At 42.6% G+C, this 11,658-nt stretch overlaps 1 long non-coding RNA gene across 1 annotated transcript; it reads right to left on the reverse strand.

Moving 5' to 3' along the window:
- Positions 1 to 6,474: 6,474 nt before the first annotated feature.
- LOC141739436 (uncharacterized) lies at positions 6,475 to 10,938 on the reverse strand. The gene is made up of 3 exons (XR_012585706.1): positions 9,940 to 10,938; positions 9,610 to 9,694; positions 6,475 to 8,524 (listed from the first exon to the last, which is right to left on the reverse strand). It is a non-coding gene; the product is annotated as an uncharacterized LOC141739436 (long non-coding RNA).
- Between the last annotated feature and the right edge of the window lie 720 nt (positions 10,939 to 11,658).

An 11,658-nucleotide genomic window follows, 5' to 3' on the forward strand; every position in this document is an offset into this window, starting at 1 on the left:
TAAGCGACACAGGACTAGTTTCTTTTTTAATGCTGGGGAAAACTCCACTTTTGGAAGACTCTAGTGTCTGAATCCGTGAAAATATTTACTTTATAGCCAGCTAGGCCATGTAGGATTCAAGGTCTCAGAGTTTCCAAGCCTTGCCAGGTGCAGGCACGAGGAGGAGCGAGGCCTGGGCATTTGACCCGGGCTGGACAACAGGATTGTTTCACACCGTGAACGTCACATTCACTATCAATTAGAAAGTTTGCTGAGGAGTTTCTCTCTCTCTTGATGGTGGCGGTCCAGAGAATTCCTTGCCCCTGTGCCGGACCCCTGAGCCCTTCCCTCCTTCCCGAAGCCGTTGCGCTCGCAGTGTCCGACATTTGCTGCCCACGGCTGGGAGTGCACGGCTTCTGCTGGTGGAATGGGCTGAGCATAATCCTTGTATATCTTATATTAGTATCAGGATTAATACTGGTTCTTTAGTACTATTGTAATTATTTAGTCTTATCCTATTAAATCTATTTATATTTCAACCCTTGTGTTTCCTTGCTTTCCTCGACTCCCCTTTCCAGGTGGGGAGGGGTCGTCGGGTGACAGAATAATTGTCTAAACGACAATAAATTGTTACGGGTTTTCTCAAACCATAACAACACTACTTCGGGGCTCTTCTCTTTTGAGGCTAGTTTGAAGCAGTTCTTTATGTCATTTAGTACTGGAAATGCCCACATTTTATAAAGAATTAGATACAACCTGATAACTAATTGATTTACTGCATCTCAGTTTGTAGGGTCGAGCTCAGAACTATACTGAAGTGCCCTGCCAGAGCAGGAAAAACAGGGGAAGAAGAAGAACAGGGAGGAAGAAGACTTTTCTAGTTATCTTATCTTGGAAGACTGTTTGGAGTCTGTTCTCCAGCCTCTGAAGGCAGAAATATCTTTTTGTTCAACTTTTTGCGTGGCAATGGAATTAGAGCTCTAATATTCTCTATTTAAAATTGAGGTGACAGGGTGGTGCTAGCACTAACCGGCCTTAAAATGTTAAATGTATTTTAATGCCTTCCCTGTGCACAATTAGTCCAATATTCATATGAAGACCTTTTTACATTAAAGACAAAATAAAACGAAACCTCAGTTTCTTGGATATCTTGGTCTGAGAGTGATGACAAGTTCCCGCTGCTGCATTATGCCGATGCTGCAACTTCCTAAATTAATTTATCCTAATCCTCAGTAAGAACAGGTGCTTGCCCGAGGGATGCCATGGCAGTGGGTGCTTTGGGAGTGCTAGTGCTGAGGCAGGCGTGAGAACCAGCCCCCTTCACAGCGGGGTGCAGGCGATGCTGCTGCCAGAGGTGCTCGCCCCAGCCCCAGCCCCTCTGCCCTGAGCTGGGAGGAGACAGGTCCCAGGTTCAGTTTTCCACCCTTTCTCCCACCCACGCTGCCATGGGCTTGGCTCTCTGTCCCAAGGTTTTGTCTCACCCCTCCCCAAGGAGGGACCGAAGAGCCAAGTGGCTTGTTCACAACCACCGTTTTGGGCAGTAGGGATGATCCGGGAGCGCGGGCTGGGCTGTGAGCTGGAGCCCTGGCTCTGCTGCTCCTGTCCATGGAGAAATGGATCTAACTCCATTGACTATGGTGGCACAGCTTGTGACTGCTTGGACAAGACTGGATTAATCCCAGAGAAAAAAACAGAGGAGGAAGATCTCCCCTACCAAGAGGGGATATGGGCACGGAGGTGAAATCACAAGCCAGCTACTGCTCCGGGAAAGCGCAGAAGATGACTCAGCATTGGGTGTAGCGTAGACATTAATTAAAAATAATAAAATGAAACTGTTGATACTTTCATAGAACAGCTAACGTTCTTCTACCAAGAGGTTATGAAATGCACAACAAATAGCAGCTGCCACTTATTTCAAATTTTCTGAAGGTTTTCGATAAAATCTGTCTTTGGAGGTTGTTGACAATTCATCTTGCAATGAGCTGAAAACTTAATGCAAAGTGGGAAGTACGTAGAGATAACTGGCAAAAATGGAAAGATGTTAATTGTTGATTTTGTCAAGGAATATCACAATACAATTGTCATTTTCAATCTATTTATTTGCAATTTAGAAGAGGAAGTGAATGTCTTCATTCACAAAATTTGCTGATAGCAAAATTTCATTCTGATGGCTCAAGAATGCGACAGACTCTAGGAAAACCTTAGTGAAATTAGGTAATAGACAATTTTGTAGTAAACTAAATTTAGACCCACTCAAGACTGGGGACTAGAGATGAGTGAATAATTATTTCTAAAACGTATTCATCATATTTAGCTTTTGTGCACTTGCAAAATGCTAAAGATCCATTTATGGTTTTCCAAACTTCATTATTTGTTTCAGTTATTTCCAAAGTAATTGTTATGAATAATTCTCAATTCATAAATTGTTCATGGTGAGTTCTGGACATTTAATTAGGGAGGACTTCAAAACACATGCCCTGACTCCCAGTTCCAGGTTAGTGGTATCTGAAAACAGCAATCCAAACTAATTTCTGTCCTTTTAACCCCAGAGCATCCTCCATTTATGCATTAATTAAATATGATAATGAGAGATTTCTAAAAGTTTAGAATTAGCTAAATTAAGGGAAGTGAAAGAGTAATGTATGATAGAGTAGAAATTGTAATGGTAAGACACAGAACATGGATCACCCTTTCTTATCCTGTTTTGTATGAAAGAGAACTCTACAGGATTTTAAAAATATAAGCTAAAACATATACTCTGCATCAGAGCTTAGCAGCAATAAGAAAAACTAAGCCAAAAACTATAAAACGACGTTTAGAAAAATTACAATATATTGGAATAAGGAATAAATACAGAATAGAGGAGAACTGATCCTAGTAAAAGTGTTTTTTTTGAAGGAAAACCGTAGAAAGCTCATAGAAAAGCTCAGAGAGTTTGTAGGACCCAAAATGATTGTCCCACTATCACAGGAACCTCTTTAGTGTTGTCGTTTCATTAGGATGGTCAAGAAAGATTTCAATAGTTAAGAACATAACTTTAGTTTGCTTTGAAAAGGAACTACTCTGTGGGTCAAAAGCAAGAAACTATGTTGGTCCGCAGCACCTAAAACCCCAGGAAACGGGCATCGTAACTGTGTGTGCTAGGAACAGCTCAGAGACGAGAACTTGACTGACCTTTCATCATTTTATAAAGACCTGTACTGAGCCTGTTTTGGCACACGTTACAGATAAACAGCATTGGATTGTAAGCCATATTAGCCAGCTAGATTTCTGTAAACATACCATCACACAGCAAAGTGGAGAATTTGGGGGAAAAGGGGAAAGAACCTGGACAGGGAGAAAAAGAGAAGCAAGCTTACAGATCAAATTACCTTCCGACAATTAATAAAATACCTCTAGGTCTAGGACATGCTTCCCGTTACAGTATATTTGGAAAACTACCCCAGCGAAGCCTGAAAATGCCTTGCACCTCCCTCTCTTCCCATCCCTCACGTGCCCTTTCCAAGTGGAATCGGGCAATGGAGGGCAGGGAGGAGGAAGAGGCTGGTGGAGGCCCTGTGAGGCACCATGGCCATGCACAATGGCTGATGACAGTGCCTCCCCTCAAAAAATCCACCCCACACTTCACGGGCCGTTGTCGCACGAGGGTGTCCCTCTGCTGTCTGTGTTCACTGGTGCAGGAGCCGCTCACCCCCCGCCGAGGGTAAGCAGCTTTGCCCCAAGGAGTGCTGGCCTAACGCGGCGGCTCATGAGGGGCATGGCAGTGCAGTTTAATTTTAACGACAGTGAGTTTATGTCTGTGCCACCTCTCATGTTTAATCCGCTGTCATGGATGCATTAATTTTTTATTGTTTGCATCATAAACAGAGCCTTTCCTGCAAAAGGAACACTAAGGGTCCATTATTTTTATCGTTTCCTCCTCCCGCCCCCATTCTGCTTTGCTGTTAGTCACCTTTTCTACATGAATCAATGCTGTTTTTCCCAAAAAACAGGCATGTGGCATTTATTCAGGCAAAGTGTTCATATTAAAACTGGGGCACTCCCCCTCAACACTAAACAGTGAACTATAATGTAAAGCATTACGGTAGGACAGCCACCACTTGAATGAAGAAGAATACACACTTGGCTCATCCTTCTTGCTGTCCGTCAACAGTAATGGATCCGGATCCAGCAGTGCCTCTGCATGCCACACAACAGCTTGCGTCCTCCTGCCTTTTGGACTTGTGTACTAAGAACCTGCATTGCCACACTCCAGACACGTGCAGTGATTTTTACAACACTTCCATTCTCTGCTGAAGCACAAGAAAGACCTTTACCATCTATTAAATCAGCATTTGTCACTAATTATTCTTAAGCTTATCATCATTTGTAACTTCAAAGCTCTCTTTAGTTGCTTTAATTTTGGATTCTGCAGACCATCCTTTTTCCATTCGAAAAAAGAGTTCACCATCTCAGAAGGAAAAGCCATGTACTATTTTAACATCTCCCGAAGAGATGAAAAAAGGTATGAATGGATCCTGTAGTCTAGGCAAACGCCTATTGCGCTGATATGACTGCATGGAAGAAACCCGGAATATAAAAAGGCAGGTTCACTTTTGGCATTAAGTTTCTCTTCCTGTACTACTCTTTCCCTGAAGCGTGCCTGTGTCTTTGTTGACCTCCCTCTCCTGCTTTCTCTTGTCGTCTAACTCCTGCTCATGCAGAGTATCAAAATCACCTTTGCCCTTTGGGACACATGACTCCTCTCTTCAAATCTTTTTTGCCTGCAGTCTAATTTTTAAGGTCTTATCCTCCCATCTTCGTGGGTTTACCCACGCTTCCTGCTTCTTTCCAAGCATAAAATATGAGTAGGAGGAAGAAAGATGCCGTAGGCCTGCAGAGCTTGAAGCCGTTATGTTTAAGTCTGGCAGTGGGTCAATGCAGAGATGCAGCTGCGAAGCTGCATTTTGGTATACTTTTATGCCTGATCTGTAGTAGAGGTGAGCTGTGTAAACTACCTGTTGAAACCTTTTTGTGACAGAAGATCACAGGGCCATGAAATACACCATCAAAAAGAGAACAGGAAAGGACGGGGGAAAAGATAACTATTACCCCAGTGTGGGATAAACAAGGTGACCAGGAAAACCTGGTCACAGGTGCTTGGCAGTGCTCTCCTACCTTACCTCCTTGAGAGCAAGTAACATCCATCCACCACGGGGACAGCGGTCACAGCCCCCCAGATAAAGTTGCATTTCATGGTGAATTCAAAATATGGCTTAAATATGGCTTTTGTGTTAAAAATGCCACATTTATGGTGCTTGCCTGTCCTGGTTTCGTCTGGGATAGTTAACTTTCTTACTAGCAGCAGTATAGTGCTATGTTTTGGATGTAGGAAGAGAATAATGTTGATAATACACTCCTGTTTTTTGTTGTTGATAAGCAGTCAAGGCCTTTTCTGCTCCTCACACTGCCCCACCAGCGAGTAGGCTGGGAGCGCACAAAAAGCTGGGAGGAGACACAGCTGGGACAGCTGACCCCAACTGACCAAAGGGATATTCCATACCATATGATGTCATGCTCAGTATATAAATCTGGGGGAAGACGAAGGAAGAGGGGGACACTCAGAGTTATGTAATTTTGTCTTCCCAAGTCACCGTTATGTGTGATGGAGCCCTGCTTTCCTGGAGATGGCTGAACACCTGCCTGCCCGTGGGAAGCTGCGAATGAATTCCTCGTTTTGCTTTGCTTACATGTGTGCCTTTTGCTTTGCTTATTAAACTGTCTTTATCTCAACCCATAATTTTTCCTTATTTTTCTGATTATTCTCCCCATCCCACTGATGAAGAGGAGAAGTGAGCAACAGCTGTGTGGTCCTAGTTGCCAGATGGGGTTAAACCATGACATTGCCCTTCAAGAATTTTCAAGAATACGTACCGATTAGCTTGATGCAAAATTAGTTAAAGACTAGGAATGATGGCATATGTTTCCATTCTTGTATCACGCATGGGATCCACTGGGAGAAACTAGGTTACAGGTCTGCTAAGTTATTAAATGCTGTTCTGGCTAATCACTCTGCTTGTGCAAACTATGGGCAGGCTCAGTGGTCACCGTGTGATCAGAGATAAAGCAGCTACTCGCTTCTCTACTTCCGAGCTACAACCGCGAAGGCTCAGTCTCAGGCTCTGCTACTTTCACTTCATATAATGTTGGTGTCGCTGTAACAGCCCTGCAACTTCAGAGATCAGCTCTAAAACTAGGGGCCAGCTTCGCAGGCTGTGTCTCAATTGCTTGGTAATGTTCTTCTGAACATGGAAAAAAAGTCATAGGAAAAGATAAGTTGTTGGGAAAACTTCATAGGGAAACACAAGCTGTAAACTCAGCATTACTAGATGGTGTGCTTTATTTTGTAATCTTTGGTACCTTGGGGAATTTGCCCATAAATCTGTGTTGCTACTGCATGTTTTATCTAATAAGTGGTATTACATAATGGTATACTTTTTATTGATTTTTTTTTTTGGGGGGGGTGTCTCAGTTAGTGTGCATATTTGAAATTGTACACTGTATTAAATGAAGAATATTATCCAAGCAAAACTATCAAGCATAAGGTTAAGAACTGAAATCTGTACTGTTAACTCAAGGCTACCACACACTACAGAGCAAAGCCTTTTAAAGAATACTATACAATACATTACAGATCTACGCTTTTCAAAGCAGGATATGCAGGATTAAAGCTACATTTAAATCCAAACATGATAAAAGGGAAAAACCAAATAGGCAAAACACGACTACTTTATAGCGATGTTATGTAAGAACTTACACGGGAAAATAATTTCATCCCCTGGTCCAAAACAGATTTTTTAAAACATCAATTCTTTTTGTTGTTGTTGTCCTTATCTAATCTGATACCATAAATACTAAAATACTTTAATCCAAACTGTATGGCTATTGCCATCCCAGTGCAGAGCTCATTGTGTTCGTGAGCCTCAGTCCTGCATTTTCCGTTCCGGCACACTCCCATTTCTCTTCAGGACCAGCCCAGCTCTGACATTTCGGGAGTCTGTGACCACTGAAATACTTAGCTTCGTGACGCTTTTCAAATCACCACAGAATTATCTGTACTCTATTCTATTTTCAAATTTGTGACGGATATTCTCAGTACTGACTCAGTCTTGAAGTAACTTGCATTTTCAGGCAAAAATGCTAAGATTACGCTGTCCTTTGGGACTATGTATACTGCCTACATAATGTATCTCTGTTTTGTAAGCAGCTTAGGATAGGGACCATGTATTATATAAAGCGGGGTGTATAAACCAATGCCCTTATTTAGTAATAATCCGTGTTCTCACTCCTTCTGACTGCAGTGCCCGGTGGCAGGCTGGGATTTATTCGGCAGAAGACAAGCGGTAGCACAATAACATCTACTAAAATACACTTGTTATTCCTGCCTTTCTCATTTGAAGTTGAATACAGCCGGCAGCCGGTGGCGTAACCTCCCTGGTAATCAATAAACACAAGAGGCTCCCAGATCCCCTCCGTGTTGTTCCATCTTCCACCTCCTCAAGAGGAAGAAACGCTGTGACAGAGACGGCAGCATTATCGGCAGGAGGGTACCACTGCTCCCTCCCTCCCCCGGGCTCCCAGAGAAATATGCCGCCTCTGAAACTCACGTGCCAGGATATTATTCAAAGACTTATGGTTCCTGATTCTCGCTACGGTTCGCTCTTGCTGCTTTGTTTACTTGGCAGGGTGAGGGAGGGAGGAGGGAACTGGATTAGCCTCCAAACCCCGCAACAAAAGGCAGAAAAGCTCTGCCTTGCGTGTTTAATAATCTGCATTTCTAGCGAACTACTGAATATGCTGGAATTACCTCCAGAAAATCGGGCGTATTTTAAAATAGTTATTCACAGCACTTAAGCAACACTTCACATCCAAACAGCTTTGAAACCAACAGGAGTTTTGTTCTGATCTGGTAACCGCTGTCACATACCATGAGAAAGGACCAAAACAAAACGACGACACCAGGCTACTGGATGAGCAGAATTTAGTTATTATTTCAAGTCCTTGAAGTTCTGTTTTTATCTACTTTACCTTTAGATGCATAAATATTACACAGAGAAAAATAATCAGAACCACTGGGATGGGAGTATTGGAAAAAAGAGGGGGAAGAAGTTCAGGTTTTTGGCGAAGTGAAGTTATCTTCTCATTTGTAAAGACCTTTACAGCTGAGAGAGGACTAAAATATTTCTCTGAACAGAACATGGGGAGAGGACTGGGGTATTGTTTTTTTGTTGATTATTTGGTTGTTTTGGTTTTTTTTTTCCCCCAGAGGAAGAAAACTACCTGGTCTTTGCTCGTGGTATTAGACACGTATCATGCAATGGCTCAAAACGCTGATTTGCTTAATTGCATTAGTCCACTCCCCTCCTGTTATGGGAATTCAAGCTTCAATGGCAAATTCAACCTCCTAATGAGATTATGGTGACGTTCCCAATATGAGGCTGTAGGGTGGCAGTACGATGGGCACAGGAGCCACGCGTTTCCTTGGTGACTGGCTGAGTGGTTAACCCTGGTAAGAAAGGGTGGAGGGAAAAATCAGTTTGAGTGACAGCACTTCATCCTTTAAACTTCAGTTCGTGGCTGAGCAAAGCAGAAATAATGCCAGGCAATGACCATGGGGAAATTACCCTTGTTTTAATCTCTGTTTCTTCCAGCTGATGTCAGTAGAAGGGGACAAGACAAAGGACCTCAAGCTGTGGTAAAGATCATTAAAACAGAAAAATATAAAGCCATGGACATCACTGTGCCATCTATTAAATATTGATTTCTGTCGAATGCAGACATTCTTCTTTGTTATGCTGTTTGATACTATTATTATTATACTATCTTTAATCCATTTTGTATAGTTTTATTCCTTTTTTAACCTCCTTTGTAACGAAGGTGCCTTTTAGTCAGCTCCACCAGCTAATCAGATTGCTTTCTCTTCATTACTCACATTGAGCTTTTAGAGCCTGAAGCCCCAGCTAACTGGAATATACGGTCACGATCTAAGTTCTTGTGGAAGAGCTGAAGCTGTGCCAGAAACACAGCACATCATAGCTCTGTTTTTATTGCTGTCATATCGAGAGCAGGTGAGATGCTTTTGAATCAGGGAGTATTTAATCACAAACATGCCCGATTACTGTACAGGAGTAAAACACGTGTCTATCATTCACAGCCTCCAGTGGAAACAACTAATAGTCTTTTTTTGCCGTTTATCCAATAAATTGTGTTAAGACAAATGTAAGGCAATATTAAAGAGATGATGTCTGTGAATGGAGAAAGACAAGAATTTTTCTGAGGGATATTATTTTTTTCCCAAGGCAAAGATATTTCTGAGTCAGAGGACAACATTGCCCACACGCAATTAAGCAGCCTATAACCCACACACACGGATCCCCTGAGCCCGGGTTAGTTCACTGCGGTGCAAATCTAGAGGATTTCCATCACAGGCAGTAAAGTTAAGCTGTTGTGAAAAACACTCATAAAGGCAAAATTGTTCCCACTTTCACAAGACTGGGTACATGAGGAAAGACGAGAGGTGCAGGCCCGTGGGTACACCTGAACGAAGGGCTCCAAAGGCTACGTGAATCCAAAAAGTGACAGAAAACTTACTCTTACCACCGAGCACCACCAGCGGGTGATGTACCTCTCTGGCATGCGGCTGCTGGCCGGGAGGGCGACGGCAGGGAACGGCGTCCTGGTGCAAGGGCGAGAAGAAAGGGAGAGACCATCACTATGTGAAACCAACAGCAGCAACTTCTAATTCCTCTACGCTCTAATTTAGTACAACTGAGAGCGTCATCAATTGCTGCAGTCTTCACTATTTTTAAACCTTAGGGAGCAAATGGAAATCACATTTTAAAGTCAGAAACTTAATTAGGGACTTTGAGAGCTTGTCATCTGCTAAAGGAGAAGCTACAAGGCCAGTTCTACATTCCTTACCTCTTCTCTCCTCTGGGAAGGTTTCTGATGTCTGCTGCCAATCCACCCGGTGTTTCCTTTATTGTGGCTTCAGCTGCGATGGCTCCCAGCAGATCATTTTGATGTAGTTGGTCATCAGGGTTAAAATAGAAGAATCAACGGATTTTTCAGTTTGCTTTTGTTTTTGTTTTCCTCAGTACTTTTAGAAATGTCTGTAATTCTTATAATCACGTCCTGACCTCGGTTCTCAAGATCTTCTCTTTTTGAAGATACCTACATTGTAATCAAAGTTGCCATTACGGCACGGCTAGGTATACCTGCAGCGGCTTTCATCTAGCTATATTCAGATTAAAGGTTTCTGCAACATTTGGGATGCTGAAGCCAATGGCAGGGACAACCCCTTACAGCCCCACAGGGAACGCTGGACATCTGTTTGTGAGGACCATGGGCTTGATGGCCCTTCCCATGACAGCTCCTGCCTACCTGGCTCTGTGGGAGTCACACCTTTGCCTCCTAGAAATACCTTGTTACCCCCATCACAATCAGATTGTCTGTAGTTAGGTCTTCAAAACATGACCTTCTTCAGTCCTTCAGCCCAAATATTTATTAAGGGCACGGCCAGTTCTGCTCACTAAGCTCTCACAGTTCATGTGGGGGGAGAGTATTGCTCCAAATGCAGCAGCTACTGTTGGGGCTGCAACACACACGTGCGGCTCCTCCTCTTCAGCTCTGGAATTTTTTTCTGAACGTTTTTCCTTCTCGGCTTTCTCCAAGCTTCTTTGTTGTTTCTTGTTGGTCTAGAGCCCAAGAGAAGATGTTCTGGTGTACTTCTGAAAGTTCAGTAGAATCAGTAAGTTAGCGGTTTAAAAAGCTGAGAGGCTGGGAAGAAGGCGACATATTCACAGCACCTTTTTAAGGTATTTGATACATAATCTAATACAATCAAATATTTTGATACAAAAAATTAGGAGCCTAATCTTTCTTGACTTTCCTAACAGTGAAAGAGATGACTCCTCCTCTGACTCCACTTGGTGGAGGAACCTAATTTAAGCATCCAGATTTAGATGAGTTAAGTATATGATGTGATGACTCCTTCCCACTCCTGTTCATTTTTCCACTGCTCACATGGGTAGGAAATTCAGATGTATGTTACTATTTTTTTAGACACGTGATGTGACCCCTTATTGCTAATGAGAAGAGATTAACCTTTTGAAATGTGAGGATGAAATTACACTCTCTTCAGGACTAGAGCCATGAGCTAATATAATCACACAGAGCCTAGGAAAGAGCTGTGGAGACACCAGAACCCCAGATCTGAAATTTCTGTCTATAATGAGAAAACCAGAATCCTTATTAAAGGGTTATTTAAACAGGCTCAAGATCACAATCCCAACCCATTCTGCTTTGGCCAGGAATAGAAAATAGTTAGGGAGTAAGGATGTGAACACAGATCTCCACCCACAGTTTTAGAAGGAGAAAAAGTCATCTTCCAGCTGGGTTTTGCCATTGAGTAATCCCGCAACATCAAGAATTTTGATTTTCATGAAGAGGCCAAAGAACTAAAAGGAGCTCTTAAAATGCACCCCCAACACGGTTTGGAACTGAATTTTGGGTGTGTAACATACACTCATGACAGTCTTTGGCTGTACTATGTTTTGAACACAGCTGCAAGCACTCATGTAGTCACTCCCTTAGAAACATCCATCTTGGTTATGGAAATATTAGTACTATTAGAAAATA

Source organism: Larus michahellis, chromosome 2 (genome assembly GCF_964199755.1).
Source record: "Larus michahellis chromosome 2, bLarMic1.1, whole genome shotgun sequence".
Classification (NCBI taxonomy): domain Eukaryota; kingdom Metazoa; phylum Chordata; class Aves; order Charadriiformes; family Laridae; genus Larus; species Larus michahellis.